General features: G+C 35.7%; 2 long non-coding RNA genes across 5 annotated transcripts in view; both read left to right on the forward strand.

Moving 5' to 3' along the window:
• Window positions 1-4,126: 4,126 nt before the first annotated feature.
• Window positions 4,127-24,541, forward strand: part of LOC140533095 (uncharacterized) — a 48,794-nt gene continuing 28,379 nt past the window's right edge. For 3 of the 4 annotated variants that reach the window (XR_011976799.1, XR_011976798.1, XR_011976800.1), the window contains exons 1-2: window positions 4,179-4,442; window positions 6,530-6,621. This is a non-coding gene — a long non-coding RNA (uncharacterized lncRNA). The other variant, XR_011976801.1, reaches the window with a different exon arrangement.
• LOC140533096 (uncharacterized) lies at window positions 6,635-9,195 on the forward strand. The gene is made up of 3 exons (XR_011976802.1): window positions 6,635-7,253; window positions 8,017-8,083; window positions 8,572-9,195. It is a non-coding gene; the product is annotated as an uncharacterized lncRNA (long non-coding RNA).

The raw sequence follows: 24,541 nt of genomic DNA on the forward strand, positions 1-24,541 counted from the left end.
TCCAAATATTTACAACACATTTCTACCAGGATAATTTAACAGTACTTCAAAGCCAGTATGGACAATATTTCTTCTAAACCTACCCATTATTCTGACTTCACTGTTACTATCAATGGTACACAGTCACCTGTGATCAAAGCCTCAAACTTATCTTTGATTCTTGCTTATTTTTCAATTTCTCATGAGCAGATACCAACCAAGGCTTGTTCATTCTACTTTTACATTATCTCAAGTACTTATCAGCTAACTGGGCAAAATCAGTAACACTGGTCAAATCACTTAACTTTCCTCAGCCTTGGTGTCCATGTCTGAAAATGGGGATAATAATAAGATGTACCTCATATTATTATTGTGATGATGGAGAGCACTACGTAAGTGTTAGTCATCATTATTAGTGTTCCTGAGATTTTTTTTCAAGGTGATATTGAAGTATTTATATTCAAAGCATTTTTTTTCTTTTGAAAACATTATATACTAAGCTCCTTGAGAGATTAATAGGATTTGTTTTTTCCTTTGTAATTGCATCTGTAGCACCAAGAATTGCTCCTTGCACACAGTAGATACTAAGAAATGCTTGCTAATTGGTTGATTGATTGATTGCTTATCCACATCCACTGTGGAATTGTTCTTAATCTTATAATTTTCTGCTAAATTGCTATAAATTTTGAATGTTTGATATGTGCAACACCTAAAAACAACAGTGTATTTCAAGTCACAGCACCTAACTTTGTTATTTTTTTAACTTAATATTTCATTTTCCCCAATTACACAGAAAAAACAATTTTCAACATTTGTTTATAAAATTAAGTTCCAAATTCTCTCTCTCCCTATCCCAGTCCCCTCATAAAGAAGACAAGCAATTTGATACAGGTTATACATGTGTAGTCATGTAAAATACATTTCTATATTAGTCATTTTGTAATATAAAAACCAAAGAAAAATAAAGTTTAAAAAAGGGATGCTTTGATTTATATTCACACTCCATTAGTTCTATATCTAGAGATGGAGAGCATTTTTCATCAGAAGTCCTTCAGAGTTGTCTCAGATCATTGTCTTGCTGAGATTGGCTACATCATTCTCAGTTCATCATCTTACAATATTGCTTTTACTGTGTACAACTCTCCTGGTTTTACTCACTTTATTTTGCATCAGTTCATGTAAGTTTTTCCAGGTTTTTCTGAGAATAGCTAGCTCATCATTTCTTAAAACACAATAGTATTGCATCACAATGATATACCACAACTTATTTAGCCATTCCCAAATGGATGGGTATCCTGTCAATTTCTAATTCTTTGCTACCAGAAAAGAGTTGCTATATATCTATATCTATTTTTATATATGTATATATAATGTACATATCTCTTTTGAGATACAGACTTAGTAGTGGTATTGCTAGCTCAAAAGGTATGCATGATTTTATAGACCTTTGGGCATAGTTTCAAGTTGTTCTACATAAAAGTTGAATCAGTTCACAATTCCACCAACAGTGCTTTAGTACCCCAGTTTTCTCACATTCCCTCCAGCATTTGTCATTTTCCTCTTCTCTCCTATTAGCCAATATAATAGGGGTGAGGTAGTATCTCAGAACTGTTTTAATTTGCATTTCTCTATCAACAGTGATTTACAGCATTTTTTATATGACTATAAACAGTCTTGATTACTTCATCTGAAAATTGACTCCACAATTTTTGATCATTTATCAATTGGAGAATAGCTTTTAAGTTTACAAATTTGACTCATTTCTCTATATATCTGAGAGATTTGGCCTTCAAAATGTTTTCAGAGTTATGACAGTTAACTGCATTTCCCTCTATTTTATTTCCCCTCTATTTATTCTATTCTCTCTCTCTTTTCACCCTCTCCATCCTCAAAAATGTTTTTTTTTTTGCTTCTTACCACTGGCTCCCCAAATCTATCCTCCCTTTTGTCAGCACCTCTACCCTTCTCTTATCCCCTTTCCCTCCTACTTTCTTGTGGAGTAAGATAGATTTTTATACTCAACAGGATGTGCATGTCATTTCTTCTTTGAGTCAATTTTGATGAAAGTTTCAAGTATTCCCCACCATCTTTCCATATTTCCCTCTACTATAAAAGCTCTTTCTTGCCTCTTTCATATTAGATAATTTACTCCATTTTATTTCTCCCTTTCCTTTAATCCCAGTGCATTCTTTTTTCTCACCCATTAATTTTATTTTTTAGATAGCATCTTGTCATATTCAAGTCACACCTCATCTTCTGTCTATATAAGGTTAAACTGTTTACATTCTTACCTGGAAAGATAATACTTCTAATTCATAAGAACAAACACACACACAGACACACGCACAAACACATGCACACCATTTTTTCCCCTGGAGGATTATTCTCAATTTTCCAGAGTAGGGGATTCCTGGTTGTAATCCCAGCTCCTTTGCCCTCGAGAATATCATATTCCAAGCCATCACTTTTTAATGTAAAAGCTGCTAAATACTGAGTTATATTGTCTCTAGCTCTATGCTACTGAAATTGTCTTTTTCTGGATTCCTGCAATATTTTCCCCTTGACCTCGAAAATTTGGATGAATTTGACTATAATATTCCTGAGGGTTTTCATTTGGGGATCTCTTTCATGAGGTGATCAGTAGAGTCTTTCAATTTCTATTTTATTTGCTGGTTCTAGAATATCAGGACAGTTTGATAATTTCTTGAACAGTGATGTCTAGACTCTTTCTGTTCATGGCTTTCAGGTAGTCCAATTATTTTTAAATTATCCCTCCTGGGATATTTTCCATGTCAACTATTTTGGTAGTGAGATATTCTACATTGTCCTTTTTTTTATTCCTTTGATTTTGTTTTATTATTTCTTGATGGTCCATAGAATCATTAAGCTTCCACTTTTCAAGGGATTATTTTCTTTAGTGAGCTTTTATGCCTCCTTTTCCATTTGGCCCATTCAGCTTTCCAAGGCATTTTTCTGCTCGTTGACTTTTGGACCTCTTTTGCCATTTGGCCTAGTCTATTTTCTAAGGTGTTAATTTTGTGCCTCCTTTTCCAAACTGTTGACTCTTTTTTTATGGTTATCTTTTATCACTCTCATTTCTCTTCCCAATTTTTCCCTTCTCTCTCTTATTTGATTTTTAAAATCCTTTTTGAAATGGGGCAGAGAGAAGATGGCAGAATAAAAGTAGAGACTTCCCTGAGTTCTCCCCCAAAAAACCCCCAAATACCTGCAAAAAGTGACTCTAAACAAATTTTTGAGCTCCAAAACCCACAGAATGACAATGTGAACCACATCTCCAGCTCAACAGAGCCTGGAAAGTTGGTGAGAAGAGTTTATTGTACCAGGCTGGGAGCAGAGCACAGGTCCAGGTGAGAAAGTAGTGAAGTCCAGCCCCAGCCTCAGGGTGGTATAGGGGGCATAGGAGCAAACAACAGCAGCAGCAGCAGTGGCAGCGGCAGAGGCAGAGGCTGTTTCTAAAGCTCTAGGACCACAGATTTTGTGGGGATAGAGCACCCACAGTGCAGTCAGAGAACTACCTTGAAAAAGAGCTCGATAGTCAAATAATGAGCTGGGGAAATAAGTAAAAATCAGGGGGAAAAAATCAGACTATAGAATCTCACTTTGGTGACAAAGAAGATCAAAACATACAACCAGAAGAAGACAACAAAGTCAAAGCTCCTATGTCAAAAGCCTGTAAGAAAAGTATGAATTAGTCTCAGGCCATGGAAGAGCTCAAAATAGATTTTGAAAATCAAGTAAGAGAAGTAGAGGAAAAAATAGAAGAAGAAAATCATGAAAAACAGGTCAACTGCTTGCTAGAAAGGACCCCCCCAAAAAAAAATGCTGAAGAAAATAACACCTTGGTGGGGTGGAGCCAAGATGGCAGAGTAGAAGCATAGACCTGTTCTAGCTCTCCCCAGATAAAATACTTGTAAAAAAAATTGACTCTAAACAAATTCTAGCGTAACAGAAGCCACAAAATGCCAGAGTGAAAGAGATTTCCAGCCCAAGACAACCTGGAAGGCCGACAAGAAAAGTCTATTGTAGCAGACTCACAGTGGAGGGCAGCCCAGTCTTTGCCACATAGCATAGGCAAGACTGGAGCAGGCTTCAGGGTACGGAATCATGGGCAGTTGCTACGGTTCCCGGATTTCTCAACCACAAACACCAAAGACAGCTTCAGAGGTCAGTAAGAAAGCTCTTTCACCTGGATGAGAGGGGAGTATGGAGTGGCCTCAGCCCTGGCCCCAGGGTGGCAGCAATGTCCACTTGGGCCCATATTTAATATAATATTGTTGTTTTTCTAATATGCATCTACTTGCACTGATTCTTGTTTTGTATGCAGCACCCTTCTCAGCTAGACCCAGTGACAGCACTGTCTAAGTGATCTCTTCAAATGAACAACTTTCAACCCCATCACCAAAATTCATGTCATAAAGAACTTAAGTACCAGAAATAGAAAGGTAAATAATAAGGAACTGAATTAGATTAAGCTTTATCTCTACCCATATCAAATGTTTACTACTTTCTAATGTCTCTGAGGAGTGCTAGTTAGTTCCCTAATTAATCTCTTGGTATTCATAATAAAGCCTTAATTATGCAAAATATGTTAGCCTAACAGTCCTTAAATTTCAAATTATTTTTCACTAATGATTCTCTTAGATCACATCCTACACAAAATCCTAAAAAAAAGAACTTTTCTTTTTTAAGTATAAGGGCCTTAGGATGTTCTTGTTTGTGCATTAAATTGTCTTAACTGCTTTGAGTTTGGGGGATATTATAAAATCTATTCAGTGATATTCATGTCTTCTCAAAAAAAAAAATGCCCCTAGTAATAAACACAGGAAAAATAGAGTAGATGAAAAAGGTATGTTGCCTAAACTATTACACACAGTTGAATGAATAGCCTTTGAGTTACATATATCTTAGTGATATGTATGGATAATGAACTAGGCCTAGAAATGAACAGGAAGAATTTAAAACTAAATCTGGGAAACTGTACAGATCTTTCAATAATAGCAAGTCATTCTATGCTCCCAGAGAACATCTTTTTAATACCAAAATTTTTTCAGAGATGCTAAATTACTGTGAGTCATGAAGCACCATGACTTAGAAGAAACATAATTGTTAAGCATCCCAAAAAGCAATGGAAATCAGTATGGTGCATATAATTTGGTTGCAACATGTTACTTAAGGCAGTATGTTTGCAAGAAGAGTCATAGAAGACATTATTACAGACACATATGACCAATAAATTAAGTTGGCCTTTCGTGAAGGAAAAGTAAGGATTAACAGAACATAGCTATGAAGTAATAAACTAAGAAGACAAAGAGCTCTGGCAAATTGAATGTGTTATATCCCCAGACTATGGTTCCCTAAATGGAATTCGTCTTCAGACAGGTCAGGAGAGGGCAGAGTATAGGGAAATTATCACCTGCTTAATTTTGGAAGCTTTCCTTCCCTTCATACCAATTCCTATTGAGACTGTAGTGCACTAAAATGCCTACATATTTTTCAAAACAATTGATGTCTAAAGATGACGCCTCTATCTTGTACAGGTAAAGTTAAATTTTTGCACCCAAATATAAGACTTTAAATTTATCCTTTTTGAATTTCAGCTTTTGAAATTCAGAATGATGGTCTAGTAGTCCCTAACAATCATTTTAGATTCTGTTCAAAATAACCACTATGTTAGTTGTGCATACTAGATCTATGCCAACTAAAAAGTTTATGAGCATTCCTTCTATACCTTCATTTTAATATTTAGCACTGTTTCACTGGTGTTAGACAGTACAGGACCATGGAACAGATACCTAAGGTGAACTGCTAGAAACCTCAAACCATACTGATGTGAGTCTGACCATCCAACTACCTCAAAATCTTTCCAAATTTATTTTTTTTATTTCACACCTCTCTATCTTATCCGCAAGAACAGTATGAGATATTTTATCAAAAAGGCCAACTAGATGGTGCACTAATAGAGTGCTGGGCCTAGAGTAAGAAAGATTCATCTTCATGAGTTCAAATTTGACCTTGTAGATCCTTACTAGCTGTGTGACTCTATGCGAGTCACTTAACTTTTTTTGCCACAGTTTCTTCATCTATAAAATGAGCTGCAGAAGGAAATAGCAAACCATTCCCTGATAAGATAATTTCAAATGGGGTCACATAAAGACAAACACAACAGAAAAATGACTGAAAACCAAAAAACTTTATCAAAAGCTTGTCAAAAATCTATATTAAATTATATCCACCACATTTCCTCATCTACTTTAAGAATCCTGCCAAAAAATTAAATGAGCTTAGTCTGGTGTGAATTATTTTCTGGGAAAGCATGTGGTTTCATTGTTAATTACCACTTCCTTTTCTAGATGTTTGCCAACTACCTCCTTAATGAACCATTCCAAAATTTTCCCAGGAATGTAGATCTGCCCCATAGTTTGGAAACCCCATTCTCTTCCCTTTTTACCCCCCTCCTTTTTTATAATTGAGGCAACATTTGCCTTTTTCCAGTCTTGTGATACTTTTCATTCTTTCCATGATCTTTCAGATATCACTGACAGTGGAGCCAGTTCATCCCTATCGCCAGTTCATTCAGGACCTAAGGATATAGTTTATCCAAGTGACTTAAATTCAGCAAGGGCAAGTAGTCCTTTTCTCTTACCAGCTCCTTATTTATTAACTCCCTCTAAAGTATTTTTGCTCTATCATTTTTAATACAATGGTCATTCACCTTGGAAGAGAAAACAGAGGGGAAAATAAGCATTTGAGCAGCATGTTTAGGGCTATTCTATTAGCATAAATTTCCCTAAATTTCAAATTTAACATTAAACTTCTCAGGTTATGTGAATCATTCAATCATTGTTTAATTTAAACAATAGTAAGGGAAAGACATTTTGAAATATTTGTTAAGAGGTTCTATTGACTTTGCTTTCCCTAAGTGTGCTAAGTTCTATGAGCCTTATTTTCATTATTTAATTTGCTGGTTCCAGAAAAAAAGTTCAAGATGTATGTGAAGAAAATTCAGTATCCATCTAAGAGTGATCCTATGATGATTTTTACGACAAATATTCAGTTAGAAAAATGAACATCACTCCTTTAAAAAAAAATACTACTCTGAAATTGAGGTGCTATAAAACTGTAGGACTTAGAACTGGTAAGCTAATGTAAAATAAATATCAATCAATAGAAAGGAAAGAGCTAATGCTGGAATAAGATTGCCGTGGAAGATTATGCTATATACAAGATTCCATGTCCTCAAAGTCAATTGATCAGTAAGTAAACATTTATTAACTACCTACTATGTGCCAAGCACTGTGTTAAGAGGCTGGTAATACAAAAAGGTAAATGACAGGCCCTGTCCTAAAGGAGCTTACAATTTAATGGAAGAGACTACAAAATATATACAAAGTCAGACATACAGCATAATTTATATACAAGATAAATAGGAAATCATTTAAAGAGGAAAAACATTCATATTATGAGGGGTTAGTCCTTGGTTCTACTTAATTATGAGGGGAGAGGGAACAGAAGACTCTTCTCCTCTTATGAGGGGAATCCATAATAGCTTCATCAAAGTAAAAATAGACTTTAATATAGCAAAGAGATAAGCTCCTAGGTTACATATCCAAGAAGTATAAATTTGTATTCTGGAGGAGCCCTCCGACACCATCTTGTCCAATACTCTCAGTTAACAGATAAGAAAAATTAGGTTATAGGAAGATGAAATGATTTGCTCAAGGTCATGCAGGTTGATAATTAGTGTTAGCACCTAATGTTCATGCCAAACTCTCCTATGTCAAAGTGACTGAAGCTAAGATTTGAGATGCAAAGGGTGCTGTCCAGAAGTTAGAGCCACTACAAGTAATGTAGCTGGCCAATCTTGTAAAGCAAAAAGGTTCAGAGTGGGTTTGCAGAGAGAATGTGACAATTAAGTACTTATTGAAGATAGCTCAGTTTAGTCAAGGGAAAAGACATAGAATATCCAAGCTCTAAATAATATTCAAGATTGCATAATCAAATATTCTTACTTTACAGATCAGGAACTTGTGAGAGAGATTAAGCCACATGCCAAAGATTATGAATAAAATGAGTTAGTGGCAGAGTAAGGACTATAATGGGGTTCTCTTGATTTGCAAAATAATCTTTCCACAAAACTGCATTCCTTCTCCCCACCACTGCCTGGAGGGGTGGGGGTTCGGTGGGGGGGGGAGGGGTGGAAGGAACCAGGGAAAGGGGGAGGGAGAGGGTTTGAGGGAGTGTACAGGGGGGAACGGGAGGGGGACAGATTAAGCTTCTTTAAGTCTCCTTCTCTTTTTTTCTGATCTGATCCTATGCAGGAAGCTTTTCCAAATCCCTGTCAATTCTATTGCCTTCCCTCCATTAATTGTTTTCTTTTTATCCTATAGGAGTAATTCTAAATTTATCCTAGCTTTTTTGTATGTATGTATGTTTCCATTGTCTGTCTCATTAGATTGTAAATTCCTTGTGGGCAGGGACTAGCTTTTACCTTCCTTTATATCTCCGGTGTTTGGCACAATGCTTGACACATAGTAGCTACTTAATAAGCATTGATTGATTGATTGATTTCAGAAATTCTAGAAGACTTCTATGAATTAGTTCAGGTTGAAGTGAGAAGACGGAGAAAAATGTATGTAATGACAACAACATGGTAACAACCAACAACTCTGGCAGTCATCCTTTCCTGGCAGCTGCTCTACTTGGGTTTGACTCTGGGTCGTTTCCCCCAGCTTAAGCTCATGAGATGAAATCCTATTATGATGGAGACTGTTTTAGCTTTGGATACTCCATACTTCCTCAGCATCCTCAGTTACCTCTCCCCCATTCCTGAAAGATGAAACAATAAATTCCACCCTAAACTTCTTTTTATAGAAGGCTCAGACTTTCTTAACTAACTTTATTTCTCATCAACTGGTGTGCTGGGCTTTGACTCAAAGAAGATCATAAGTTCCACCTGTCAATTTTCTTCTATGTACTGTCTTCAATCATTAAATCATAAGCTCCTTGAGGGCAAGAGCTGTCTTTCTTTTCATTATTTGTATTCCCAGAGCTTATCTAAGTGCCTGACATACAATGGACATTTAATCAATGTTTATCGACTATTAAAAGTTATTGAATTTCAGTGTTTATTGGCAACAATAATGACAATAACAAAAATGTTCAGAGAATCATATCCCCTCCTAGTTGGAAATGACATTAGAGGTCATGGAGTTCAAACTATAATTGAAAAGAAATTTCTCCAACAATCAAATATGCATTCTTTGGCCCCTGGAAGTCCTCCACTAATGGGGTATTCACTACCAAAGGCAGCCTATTTCTATTTCTGCACAACTCTAAAAAGTTTCTTCTTATATAGAGCCACACATGCCAATCTTTAACCTTTACCCATTTTTTTTAGTTCTACTTCCTGACATCAGTAGAATAAGAGTAACCATTCTTATATATAATGGCCTTCCAAAAACTTTTAGCCAGCCATCATCTCATCCACAAGCTTTCCTTATTCCAGGCTAAATGTCCCCTATTTCCTTCAGCTGATCCTCCTATTGTTGAGTTTTCTGTTTTCTTGTCATCAATGGTATCCTAATGTACATGTGCTATTTAACTCTGTCAATTTAACTCATGTCAATTTAACTCAAACTGTGGAGCCCAGAACTGAACAGAATATTTTAAATGTGGACTTACCATAGCAAAGAACAGGAGATCTATTATGTTTCTTTTTTTGAATACAACTCAGAAAATACAGCCTAAGGTGATGTCAGTTTTTGTTGGTTTTTTTTTTTTAGTGGCCCTATAATATTACTGACTCATATACTAATGCATCAAAGACCTGTGTTTATTTTGATGTGGAAACTTCCAGTGTGACAAATACTTCCATCTTATGCAGATAATGAACTCTCTAGAATTTATAATATTGTGAGTTTCCTAAGAGTCAAAAAGGTTACTCCTGAATTGCCTGCTAAAAAAGCAGCGCTTGAATCCAAGTCTTCCTGACTTCAGTTCCAGCATTCTATCTACTATTCCATGCTACCCCTCCAATGAATCATATTAAGACATTTAAAATATAATAGCTAGTCAGCTATATCCCTTGGCTTAATGCTTCTTTTCTTCTTGGAAGTGGCATTTAAGTAAAATTTTTCTTACTGTATTTTATTTAACAAGCACTATTAAGTGCCTACCATAATAATAATACCTTATACTGATATAGAATTTTATAGTTGCAGTCTTTTATACACATTACCTAATTTAATCCTCTCTATGATTATGTGAAATAAGACATAGAAGTCCATCTATATGTCCTCTTATTTTCCTCCTTTTATTCCCTCCTTCTTTCCTTTTTTTCCCTCCTTTCTTCATTCCTTCCCTCCTCTCTTTCCTTCATTCCATAATATATGTGTGTATGCTCTTGACCCTTTCTTAGAGCTAGGTAGGTTATATTTCCTCTTCAAAGTACAGAGAGAGAATGTTATGGATTGTTAAACCTCTTTCCTTTGTATTGGTTTGAATCTGAAGCAGCTGTGTTCCCCTCCTAGTTAGGAGCCAGTGGCTAACACCTGAGTTCCATTTGACCACTTAACACTGGGTAACTTTTATAACAGGATATTTGCTTCAAAGATATGACTAGAACAAATATGTAAACATTTCCCTCGATACCTCAAGGGCATACTATCTGCAGTGGATAAAACTCTAGACCTGGGGTCAAGAAAGTCTGAATTTAATACCTACTTTCGACTGTATGACTCTGGGCAAGTCACTTAACCTCTATCTGTCTCAGTTTCTTCATCCATAAAACAGGGATAATAACAACACCAACCTCCCAAAGCTGTTATAAGAATAAAATGATATATTTATAAACTGATTTGCCAGCCTCAAAGTACTTTATAAATGCTAGCTATTATCATTGTTAAATCATCAAAAGTCTGTTGATTATTAATATTATTATACCTCTTCAGTCTTTGCAAAAATAGGTTCAAAACTTACCTTTCTTGCAGCATAGCTTTGCCCCTCCCACCAAGTTTGAATTCAGAGGCAGCATAATGGCAGAGCAAGTTCTGCTGTGCTTTCTGATCTAGCCTTTTGCCTCAACCTTTCTAGTCTTCTTACACCTTATTTCCCACTCTGCTTTCCAGGAACATTGGCTTCCTTGCAGTTTAACTGGCTTCTAGTATTTTCTGAGGCTATCTCCCATGCCTTGAATGCTTTCCTCACTCATCCACACCTCCTAACTTGTGTCAGGTCTCAAGTAAAATCCTATCTTCCTCAAGAAACTTTTTCCAACCCCTCTGAATTCTAGTACCTGCATTCTCTTCATGATATCCCAACTATCCTTCTATAAATTGTTTGTACATATTTGCTTGCTTATTGTCTTCTCCACTAGATTATGAACTCCATAAGAAAAGGGGCTGTCTTCTGCCTATTTTTATACTCCTAGTACTTAGAACAATGCCTGGTAGATAATAAATGTTCATAGACTGACTGGGCTAGGGTTGCAAAAATCACTCCCAAAGAGCATTGCTTATTCCTCAAAGTATCAGTGTTCCATTGGCTACAAAATCCACTGGGTTTTTAGTTCCCGTTTCCTACAGCTCACTCTTATGACTTTTGAAATGTCCAAGATCAGAGGCTCCAAATGGAAAAAAAAAAAAAAAGCAAATGACTTAGAATTATGTGATCTCAGTACAGAAGAGGGCCCTAAAGTCTTTTCCCTTGCTTTATGGTTTCTCTCTGGACAATATAAGAAAAAATACATTGAGCATTCCTATATCCCTGTTTAAGTCAGACCTAGGGACTTATTAGTTTCTGCTGATCTAGCTAGATTGTCAACAGTCCTAGGATGATGAATCCAGAGTTGGAAAGGAGCTCGGATACCATATAGTTCAAACCCCTCATTCTACTGATGAGGAAACTGAGACTCCAGGGAGTTTAGCACCTTGTCCAAAAAGTAAGATGGGATTTGAATTCAGATCCTCTAAATCTAGAGGAAGTGCTCCTTCCCTTGTACCATGCTCCTTCCTACTTGAAGATTCCTGGATTCTGTGATTCATCAGATCTGTCTCTTGTCAGTTCAATTTGTTTTTTTAATAAAATAAATAAAATAAAATAAAATAAAATATTCATCCTAGGACTGTTGATAACCTAGCTAGGTCAACACAACTAATAAGTCTCTACATCTGACTCAAATAGGGTAGAGTGAAGCAAAGAGGTTCCTGAAGCTGACAAAGGTCTTTTCTTGTTTTTGTTTTTTAGTAATATCTTATTTTTTCCTAATTAAAAAAAAGAATGTTAAAATTTGCTTTACATGTAATTTTGAATTCAAAATTTTTTCTGCCTCCCTCTCTTCCCCTTTCCATTTATTTTCCCAAAATAAGCAATTTATTATAGGAATTAGAGCAATTCAAACATACAAGGCATATTACCACATTAGTCATATTGTGAAAGAAGACACAGACCCAAAAGAAAAACAGCAACACACATAAAATTACAGAAAGTGAAAACAGTATACTTCAATCTGCATTCAGACTCCACCATTTTTTCCTCTGGAGGTGGATAGTATTTTTCATCTTGAGTCCTTTGGAATTGTCTTGGATCATTGAATTGCATTCTCAAAATACCTAAGTCAATTGCAGTTGATCATCATACATTCTTGCTGTTACTGTGTATAATGTTCTCCTGCCTCTGTACACTCCACTTTGCATCAGTTCATAAAAGCCTTTCCAGGTTATTCTGAAATCACCCTAGTCATCATTTCTTATAGTACAGAAATATTCCACTGCAATCATATGCCACAACTTGTTTAGCTATTCTCTAATTAATGGACATCCCCTCAATTTCCAAGTCTTGGCCACTACAAAAAGAGTTGCTATAAATATTTTTGTACAAATAGGTCTGCCCCCTCCCTTTTTAAAATCTCTTCAGGATACAGTGTTTTGCTTGGTCAAAGGGTATGCACAGTTTTCCGGCCCTTTTGCATAGTTGCAAATTACTTTTCAGAATCATTGGATCCATTCACAACTCTAACAACAGTGCATTAGTGTCCCAATTTTCCCATACCCCCACCAATATTTGTTGTTTTCCTTTTCTGTCATATTAGCCAATCTGATAAATATGAGGTGGTACCTCTGAACTGGCTTAATTTGCATTTCTCTAATCAATAGTGACTTAGAGCATTTTTTCATATAACTATAGATAGTTGACAAAGGCCTTTTCAAAGATGCGTACAGTAGGAACATATGGTTAGCTAAATGGAACCTGATATATGATACCCACACTTGCTCCACACTCTTTTCAAGAGACTTCACCTATTACTCCAATTTTCCCAGTAGCAGCTCCCCAGGTGTCCTACGCATAAAGCATATATCAGCTGAGCAAGCTGATGGTATCTGAGCAATGGCCACTATACTGTTTCACTTCCTTTCTTCCTTCTCTTAGTATATATTATATTGTAAGCTTCATGAGGAAAACAATAATGTTTTATTTAAATGTTTTCCTTACTAAGTACCCTGCACTGGTAGGCATTTTATAGATATTTGATGAAGTCAACATCAAATGTTACCCAAAGGGGCTAGTTACTGTTAAATGTAAACTGAAATTAGTACTTCCTTCAATTATAAAGTTTAAATTAAAGCTCAGAGAGTGACTTTACCCTGGTCACATATCTAGCAAGTGACTGATCAGTTTCTCATATTCAAGATTCTATATCCTTTCTAACATGCCATGCTGCTTTTAGGTCCTCCATGCTGTGCTAAGTACTCATAATAAAAAACAAAATCAGAAACAGACTTAGTCCCCAATCTAAAAGATCATAAAATTGTGTTGGGAATAAAGATAAATATACCCTAAACAATTAGAGGACAGTATAATACAGTGTTCAACAGTGTCAAAATAGAGCTGACAACAGCATACTGTTACATGGTGTGTTGTGGTTTAAAAAAATAATGTTTTCTTTCCCCAAATCCCGTGATTTGTCATTAAAGTATTGTCATCCTTTTTCCTCTTTATAGAAGAGAAAATTCAGATTCAGAGTAGTTATACAATTTATCAAGGGTCACAGAATAAGGATGTTTGGGATCTTGGCCTTAAATCTAAGTTCTCTGACCCAACCCCCAACAACCCAAGAGAACTCTATGGAGACATATCAGTGTTTGTCATCATACAAGAAGGTACATTGTAATTTCAGTCCTGTAATTTCAGCATGTAAGATCTGCTTCTCTTCCATTTACTTTTCTTTTACAAGGATATGCTTGCACAAAGCAGCATAGGCTTATTACTTTTGTGGTCCATATTACAAAAGAGGGTTGGAAGGATTGAGACATTTTATCCCAGAATTGGAAAGAACTGAAGGGTTCATCAGTTACAAATTTCCTTCAAATTATGAATACTCTCTAAATAAATAGTGGGGCAGCTAGGTGGCACAGTAGATAGAGCAATGGGCTTGGGATGAGGAAGACTCCTCTTCATAAATTCATATCTAGCCTCAGACACAGACTAGCTGTGTGACCCTGGGCAAGTCACTTAATCTGAATTGCCTTAATTCCTCATCAGTAAAATGAGCTGGAGAAGGAAATGGCAACCCACTCTAGTACCTTTGTTGAAAAGAAAATGCGGTTATGAGGAGTCAGACATGACTGAAAAACAAAAGTAGTAAGCAGGAAGTGGAGGACTTCTCCGCTAGCACTCCATGGCAGAGGGATTATTGCTCTAAACAAAGGTTGCCCTAAATGGTTTCTGAAGGTCTGTTTACATCTGTCATTTTGTGTTATATTTCTGTTCCTGAATGAAATGAGATATACAAACCTAATATTCTAAGTTGCAACTAGGTGGTGCAGCACAAAGAGTGCTGGACCTGGAGTTAGGAAGACTCATCATCCTGAATTCAAATCCAGCCTCAGGCAATGACTAGCTATGTGACCCTGGACAAGTCACTTAACTCTTTTTGGCTCCTTTTCCTCATCTCCAAGGAATTGGCAGACCACTGCAGTATCTTTGCCAAGAAAACTCCAAATGAAATCCAAGTAGAATACTACTGAAAATGAATGAACAAAAACAACAAAATACTGAGGGCAGCTAAGAGGTGCAACAAACAGAACTCTGCACTTGGACTAAGGAAAAAACCTTAATTCAAATACAGCCTTAGAAGTTTACTATCTTATAACCCTAGGCCAGTCATTTAATCTTCCCTCAGCCTGTTTCTTTATTTGTAAAATCAGGATTAAAAGCACTTCCTTCTCAGAGTTCTTATAAGAATAAAATGAACTTACATTTGTAAAGCATTTTGCAACCCTTGAAGTGTTAAATAATGCTAATTAATATTATTATTATTAACACAACTACCATTAATAATAATAATATAACAATTTTATTTCATAAAGTATACCTGAGGGTTTTTTTTACTCAAATATTCATATAGAAAGCTATACAGTTTGGTTATATCTTATGAAATCCCAAAGAATTCAAGATTAGTTTAAAAACACAGAAAATGCTATTTTTTAATAATTATCTATAAATGTTGGGAATTTTTAGATATAATTATGTAAGTATTCATTTAAAGAATATTCTCTTTCTATTTTTAAAAGACTAGCTTATAATTTTGAGGATAAATCAGAATTCACAGGTTAATAAGCATAAAAATAATTCACTGAAGAGAAAGTTTCACAAGAAAATTTTATGAAGTCTCCATTTTGTCTCAGGTATGCATTTGAACAGTCAATATAGCATAGCGGATAAAGGAATCAACCTTAGAGTTAGAAAGATCTGGATTCAGAGAGTAACTCTGACGCCTAATAGTTGTAAGACCAACAAGAAATCACTTGTCCTCCCTCTCAGTAATTTCAGGCAACATTTGAGTATTAGAAATTATAGACGTTTTGCTGATTCGCACCAGTGGAGAAACATTCTCCCACTAAGAGTTTCCTTTACACTGATGAAATCACAGGAATATCTTCAATGGCAGGAAATTCACTATTTTATAAGGCATCCCATTTCATTTTTAGGCATCTCTAGTTTTCAAGACATTCTTCCTTATGGTGAGCTGAAAACTGTCTCACTATTTCCCATTCAGTGTTCCTCATTTAGCACATTGAAACCAAACATCAAAAAAAGGCTTCTAGAGGACTATGCAGAAAAAGTCTAAACCTGGTACATATGAAAGACAATACTTTTTAAATGTCTCATAGTCTTTCAGAAACCCAGTTTAAGGGGAATTTTTTTTTAAAGCAGAAAATAAAAAGGTAGCACAGGTATTCAAACATCTGCACATCCCTTATGCCTCAATATGTTATGTTACTTACTATACAGGAAGATATACAAAGATGAAATGGCAGGGTAGATAATTTTTTTTTAAAGTCTCACTGAAAAATCACAGAATTTCCAACATACAGTCTAAATGATACCAAAACAGAATCTCTTTTGCAATATCACTGAAATGAGATCAATAAATAGCCTTTCCTTGAAGGTCTCCAGTGATAAGGAAACCAGTACCACTTGAGGCAATCCTTCCACTCTGGAGCAGCTCTCACTGTTAGCTGTAACTGTGGTGGTAGTGGTGGTGGTGGTAGTGGTGGTGGTGGTAGCGATGGTGGTGGTGGTGATAGTCGTAGTAGTAGTGGTGGTGGTAGTGATGGTAGTAGTGGTGGTGGTGGTAATCGTGGTGGTGGCAGTGATTTTCTTTCTTTCTTATACGTAACTAATGTCTGCCACTTCATAACTTCTACCCATTGCTGCCAGTTCTGATCCCTGGAGTCAAGAAGACTAAATCTAATTCTCCGTTTACAGGAGAGTACTTTCAAATAATTGAAGACAGCTGTCATCCAACCTTCACTAACTAACTTTAAACATCTATAGTTCTTTCAACTGATCCTCATCTCAAATTGCATCCAGGCTTCCCACTAACCTGAATGACTTCTTGTGGACATTCTCTAGTTTGTTAATATCCTACCTAAAATGGAGCACTGAGAAAGGATCATCATCTATACTCTGACCAGTGCTCAGTAAAGTAGGATTGTGACAATTCTTACTCTTAATACTCTGCCTCTGTTAGTGCAGCCTACACATTATTGTAGCTTTTTAGGTAGCCAAATCACATTGTTGTCTCATATTGAATATACAGTGAACAGAAACCCTTAAAATGGCGTCCATGAACTTTTTTTATATCTGTATTAGTTTCCTTTTTTTCAATTCTATGTACCTTATTTCATGCATTTATAAATATATTCTGAGATGGGATCCATAGACGTTACCAGACTGCCAGAAGGGTTCAGGGCACAGGAAAGGTTAAGAAACTGTGTCTTAAAATGAGTACTGAACCTTAAAAATGTCAGACAAATGAGTTTGAACTTTACTTAGTAGAAATCCAAAGAGAAATGGTCCCTGAATTTGAATAGCTTTCAAGGCTTCAGATATAAAGGGAAATATAAGGGAAGGTTAACAATCTATAGGTGAAGGTAAAGAGAAGTAATAAGAGGAAATGGAAGAATATGAGGGTCACATTAAAGACTGCAGAGTCCTTTGAATTTTATTCTTCCTTGAGAATGGAGGTTCATTTAATATAATTTTATACATCATAGATTACAATAATCTTAATGTTTACAGTGACAATATAGAATCTATTTTGTTTAGAATAATAAAAATCAGGCAACAAAGAGTAGTAGACAGAGAGCAAGTCTCAGTCAAAAAAAATCTCAATTTAAGTTCCACTTCTGGCTGTGGGATCCTAACTAAGTCACTTAAAACTTATAGTTCCCTAATCAAATCTCTAAGATTATAAATTGCAGAATTCTTCACTTGTGTTTGCTTTAGTAGAGATGCTTTTCTTACCCAGACTCCCTATTGGAGTAAAAGCACAGGTCCCATCAATAAGTCACTCAATCAATAGAATTACTTTGAATGGATTTTGCTTGTATCTTAGCCATAATAGTTAAATCAGATTTAACAAACAAATTCTGCTATTATGGTGACTCTTTGCAAAGAAGAGTCACAAATCATAGGGAAAATGTCTCTCTCTACATAAGGTTAGTCAGAGAATCTTTAATACAATCATTCAGACATACCAGGATATATCAGCTTGGTTCTTTTCCATAGCCAAATTGCACTCTTAACATAATTATCTCAAATTGCAAACTCATTTATCTATTTAGTCACTAGAGAAATATTTATTAACCAGTTATTATGTGCAGAACACTGAGAGAGGTTTTGGTCTAATTGGAGAGATAAGACTTATGAACATAAGAAGTTAAATAATAAGGCATAGAAGCATATGAAGTCCAATATCAATGGTACTAACAATAATTGCTATAGCTAATGATTGCTGTAGTTGAGAAGAGAGCTCTTCTGAACTACAGTTGTCAAAAAAAAAAGTCTCCTAGAATAGGAACAAATTGAGTTGAGCCTTAAAGGATAAGTAGACTTTCTATAAACAAAGAAGACAAGGAAGCTCATTGCAGAAGAGAAGTATGAAAAGGGACATTTTGGACTGGGGTGGGGTGAGGAGTGAGGGGCGAGTGGGGAAGACTCATAGGTTGGGCTGAGAGACATTGAAAAAAGTAGATAAACTCATTTATGTAGGCTATTAGGAAGAAGAAATATTGAAAAGTTAGGTTGGAACTAGGTTGCTCAGTCTTGAATGCTAGGCCAAGAACCTTTTTTCATTTATACTGCAGTCAATAGTGTGCAGATGGAAATTTTTGAAAGAAAAAATGAGTTGCTCTTTTTTAAATTCAGTGCCATATCAATCAAACTATCAAAAAAATTATTTGATGAAACTAGGAAAAAACAAAAGAAATTCAGGTGGAGACACAAAAAAATTGAGAATCTCAAGTGAAATAATGAAAAAAAAAATGGGAACAACGGGGATCTCGTTATTCTAGATCTCTATACTACATACCAGGAATTGCTAAAAACAATTGTGTGCTTGGTAGAAAATAGAGGTGAGTCAACAGAACAAGATACTGTACAAATCTAGTAGTCTGGTGTTTAAGAAACAATACTATTTCCATTATTGGGACAAATAAGAACTCACTTTGATTTTTAATTTTTAAAAAAGCTGCTGTATTGGCAAATTTCTAAACCTCTTTAGGATTCAGTTTCCTGATCTACAAAATGATGGAATTGGCCTAGAGGAGTAGTAGCAAATTCAGACAGAAAAGGATACTCTAAAATTCTCTGTGGCTACCATATTGAATTATTATCTGTGTTGAACTGCATTTTTATTGATTTTGTTAAATATTTCCAAATTACATTTTTATCTGATTCTGGCAGCTAGCTGGGCCTTGGGTTGGGCATCTCTGGCCTAGATTACCTCAAAGACCTCTTCCAACTAGAAGACTATGACCTTGTGAAGGAGATAAGGAAATTAACCTACTAGTTCTGAGTTTGTCTGATGCCTTCTTCTCTAAGTGAAAATGTATTAAGCTTTCACAAACTCTGTAACAAAAGAAGGAAAGTGTTTTTTGAAATAATACAAGTTTTATTATTTTGGCCATCTATTATCAATTCTGAAGTTTAGATTCAAAAGCATTTTTGTTTGTGTTCCATCCATGAGTCAGGATCTTGTCACATTTGCAACCCTGGACTAAGGTTTTACAAAAAAGTAGAAAGCTTAAACTAGCTAGATGTGATTTGATTTTTTAATTAAAGTTGTAAATTTCTATTTTTATCACATGTTTACATTGAGGAGGCTGTTGGATGGCTGCAGATAATTCTAAGTATCACTGGTTTAAATTGTTCTAAATTATTCCAGTCTTTATCTCTCTCTCTCTTTTTTAACATTACTGTGAATGATGATGTATGTCAACAGCATTCCAAATCTTACTTTTTTGCAAGTCTCCTCTAGATATATTCGGATAAAGAGAAAGAAATGCGGTGCCAATATAAATTGAATAGTTCTCTTTGTACTCAAGGAGAAAAGAATTTTGTTTTTGGTTGTCAGGTTCCTACCCACCATTTATGGTTTTTTTGTAGACTTATTTTGGATGGTGTTCACAACGATTCAGATTTACTGACAAAACAAGGAGGCTTTTGACTGAACATTAGAGATGAGGAAGTTGAGGTCCAGAAAACTAAATTAATTTGCTCAGAACTTTTTTATTGTTGTCCAGTCATTTTTTTGGTCATGACTGACTCTTTGTGACCTCAGTGGGGTTTTCTTGTCAAAGATATTAGAATGGTTTACAGTTTTCTTTTCCAGATCATTTTCCAGATGAGAAAACTGAAGCAAACAGGATTAAGTGACTTGCCCATGTCACACAGCTAAGTTGTCTGCTGTCATATTTAAACTCAAGAAGATGAGTCTTTCTGACTCTAGACCTAGTACTGTGCCACCTAAAACTACATTGGTTAGTTAATGACCAAGCTAGGAATAGGACACAGGTCTCCAGCTTGACCAGCTACTACACCTTCCTCAGTCTGCCTCAACATACTTATTCAGTCATTGTAATTGATTAAAATGTAAAGCAGACCAAATATAAGGATAAATTTTTAGGCAACAGAACTTATTAAGTCTCCCTAGACTGACAGATCATATATACTAGCAGTTAATTCATAGAATCGCAAACTGGATGGGATCTCAAGAGATCATCTTATCCAACAAATTATGTTATCTATGCCATAATTTCTAAGTTTGTCGATAATCATGTCACACTGGACAGAATCAAAAACCTTATTTAAATTGACCATTTCCCACCAACTCCAACCCCATTTCACAAGGCAATTAATCTTATAGGGCTTAGGCTATTTCACAAAATTCATTTTCTCTTTGCTAAAGCTATACCTATAATATAAGAACAGCCTGTTCTTTTCTGTGCTCCAAAATATTAGTTTCTAATGACAATTGAGCACATCCATATATAGCTGTAAAAATGATCATATATAATTCAAGACTCACCACTATTTTATTTTGTATTTTTTTTCGTTAGACAAATGAGACATTAGCCTACTTACCCTCTTCAGAAAGTTTGCCAGCCTTTCATGAGTCCTTAGCTTAAGACTTATACACCAAATGTAAGATCACAGAATTTAAGTATAGGAAAATCATCTTGGTAAATTTCTTCATTACAGATGAGGGAGGCAAGTGGGACCAGAGTAGCTGCATGACTAGTTCAAAGTCTCATAATCAGCTAATGACAAAAACACATCTAGAAGACAAATCTCTTGACTCCATTATCAGTATTCTATCACACTGATTAACTGCATACCAAAAATAAAAAAAAATAAGCATTAGGCAAATAGTCATTCTCTCCCCTGGGAATAAATGTGACTTACTTATGAATTAATTATGTTGATCCAATAGAACGTAAATGTCTTGAATACCAAGATTGACTCATTTTTGTCTTTGTATTCTCAGCACTCAGCATAGTGCCAGACATATAGTGAGAACTTGATAAAACTGTATTATCTGAGTGATGCTTTATCCTATATTCTTAGTTATTTTTGTATATTTTGTATTCCTTATCCCAGACAGGTTTTTGGCTTCTTGAAACAGGAATCTTAAACTTTAAACTTAAACTTTGGATCTTGTCCTGTGTCTAGAAAAAATCTTTTCCTTATAGTGAGTTTGCTCATTTTCATTTAATTTTGAAATTAATATAATTAAATTGACTTGAAGACTGATTGGTCTTATGGCAACTGCATCCAAGATTTTTTAAATGTCCATACAATATTTCCTTATGAAAAATATAGCATGCCAGAAAATATCAGATTTTCCCTTTAGCTAATGTAGATTTGCAGTACAGTAGCAATGATGAATTTCAACCAGAAATGGCAGAGGCAGAACTTATAGTTTTAACTTCATAACCAAATTATAAGTTTGGACTAATTTTTTAAAACTCCCATTGGTAATGGAATTCCAAGGACAATTTTGGGCAAATGAAAAGTGACAAAATTTCCTTGGGCTCTTTAGCTTTCAAGTCATCAGCAATGCCTTGATTACACAGAACAGGTTCCTAAATTTGAAAAGGACCTAGTGGTCATTTAACATTATGAATCTTGAAGGAGAAGGAAATTTCCTGGTCATGTTGAACAATGTGGAAAAACTTCGTTGGTAAAACTATCACTTAATCATCTTTTTCAAGTTATTATGATTGTTCATCCTTCATTTTCAACATGGACTAATGACATCACACGATGATATCTTGCCTCATGCATAAATTGGATTTAAGTGAAGAAGAATTATACAAAGTCATCAGCCTCATTCTCTCTTCCAGAGTCATCAGAGTCTGGTTGCAAGAAAAAAGTCTAGCACAATGGCCTGGGATGTACTGGAAGACCCTGGTGTCTCTGATCTCTGATCAAACTTTAAACGCCCCACAGCACCTACTTCAGCTGTCTTCATGGCAAATGGAATGAATTTATCTCATCCACCCATTCCTCTGGGGTAAGTCTTCACATGCTTGATATAGACATCCCCTTAACTTACCAATGTGTTGGAGGCTTATAGGTTACTCTCAATCTGGTTTAGTCCATATGCTGAGGTAGTTTTACTGGGGTGTGGGTACTGTGCATGCTACAAGCTTCTTGGAGTCACAAGTGAGAGCTGAGTGACAGGTGGACAAAGCCATACACCAGTGTTGCCTGTCTTCTCTGAAGACTCTATAATCTTCTTCCTATTTAGTTGTGCAATGGGAGTGGAAGACAACCCTAAAACATCAGGAAAACTGTGTGTGTGCTATACTAAAGGAAATCATTCCAATGATGTGCTAAATAGGTAGTAAAGACATGTATAATTGATTCTGATAGCTTATGTATCACTTATTTAGCACCCTGGGGAAGCCTATAGACTTATAGATTAGTTCCCCAAAGGTTGCCTACTTCCAAATTCAAAGGGTTACTCCATAAGTTTCCACTCATAACCACCCTCCCCCACTAGTGCTGATCTTACCTTTTAATATTGAGTTGGACCAACTAATTCAAAGCATTTATTAAGATGTTATAGAGCAAAAGCTAATAACTAATAACTACAACAAAAAAAAACCAAAAGATAATAACAAAATCAAATCTTCTAGAAACATGGAAACACTAACTCACAGATACCCTCAAAATCAATAAAAATGTGAAATACTCCTGTAGTGAGGTATGTGTGCGTGTGTGTGTGTGTGTGCGTGCATGTGTAGAGTAAACACATATAGCCAAGGCAACTCATACTTCATAGTATTCCCACACTACCCATCCCTTGGATAAAGTGGGTTTTTTTGGGGAGGGTTGCTCAAGTGGGATCCCTGGGTCTCCTATCTACATTTCAACTTTTGACTGCCAGGGGTAATTCCCTCTTAAATCCATCAGTTCTCTCGAGTTAGTTACCAGACATCAAAAGCCTCATTCCTTGAAGCTATAGCTTGCCTTGAAAGCTGTCTCTCTGAACATGTGTCTGCATGGGGAATGTGTCTTTGCTCCTTGCCTTGGACTGCTTGACATCTTGAACTATTCAATTGACTTCATGGCTTCCTAGGCTTAGCATTTTTTAAGACCAAGAAGGGTGTTTTATTGTTGTTTTTCAGTAATTTCTTCATGACTCATTTGGAATTTTCTTGGCGATTTACTTTGTAAATTTTACTTTTGCCATTTGCTTCTCCAACTCATTTTTACCAAGGAAGAATTGAGGCAAACAGGATATCAAGTGACTTGCCTAGAGTCACAGACCTAGTAAGTGTCTGAGGCCAGATTTAAACTTGCAAAGAAGAGTCTTCCTAACTTCAGGCCAGGTACTCTTTCCACATTGCCAACTAGCTGCCCTAGGGAATGGTGAGCTGCCGTTATAATTCAGTAAAAACCTCCCTCATATTGGGCATAGACATCACTGGCATATTAATACCTCTGTTATCTGTTCCTTATTTTCTGTGATTAGATCAGTTAGTTGAGGGAGGGCATTATGAGAAACCAAATTCCTGTCCACCCATTATGCTTAGTAAAGACAGTAATAACCAAACACAGGTTTGCTAAACCGACCAGAATGTAGGGACGGATGGTGGATGATCATAAGGCAGATATAAGGTACTCCTTTTTGGATAGGGTAGTAACTCTTTATTCTGCACTGGGCTTTTCAATTATACCCCCATGCATAGCAATGCAATTCTTGGATATACAAAACAGAATAAATTAAATCTACAAACTACTTTGTAATTCTGTAATGGTTTCCTAATGTCCCCTAATTCCTCTACTATAAAACCTAAATATATCCAACAATGTGGAACTTCCACCAATTAAAATGGCTGCTACCCATTTTCCTTACCACCTCTACACAAATCTCACTGACTCACTTTAGGGAACAATCGAAAATTACTGTTCTGGCTGCCATAATGAGTCTCATAGAAAGTTAGTGTGAAAAGAAAATGAAATATCAGTGCTTAGTATTGTCCAAGGTCTAGGATTAGTCCATTTCTCTCCCTTCTTCTGGTCTTAGATAAAAGTTACAATTGTCTTTACTTGAAATGATATTAGAAAATAATTTACTGTTATAGTAATTTACAACAGTAAAGGCTCTTTTTTGTAGTCATTCTTTTTCTACTACTTCACATGGTTCGTTACAATCCTTGATCTTCTGACAACAATCTGCTCCCCT

The sequence above is a fragment of the Notamacropus eugenii genome, chromosome 3, assembly GCF_028372415.1.
Source record: "Notamacropus eugenii isolate mMacEug1 chromosome 3, mMacEug1.pri_v2, whole genome shotgun sequence".
NCBI lineage: Eukaryota > Metazoa > Chordata > Mammalia > Diprotodontia > Macropodidae > Notamacropus > Notamacropus eugenii.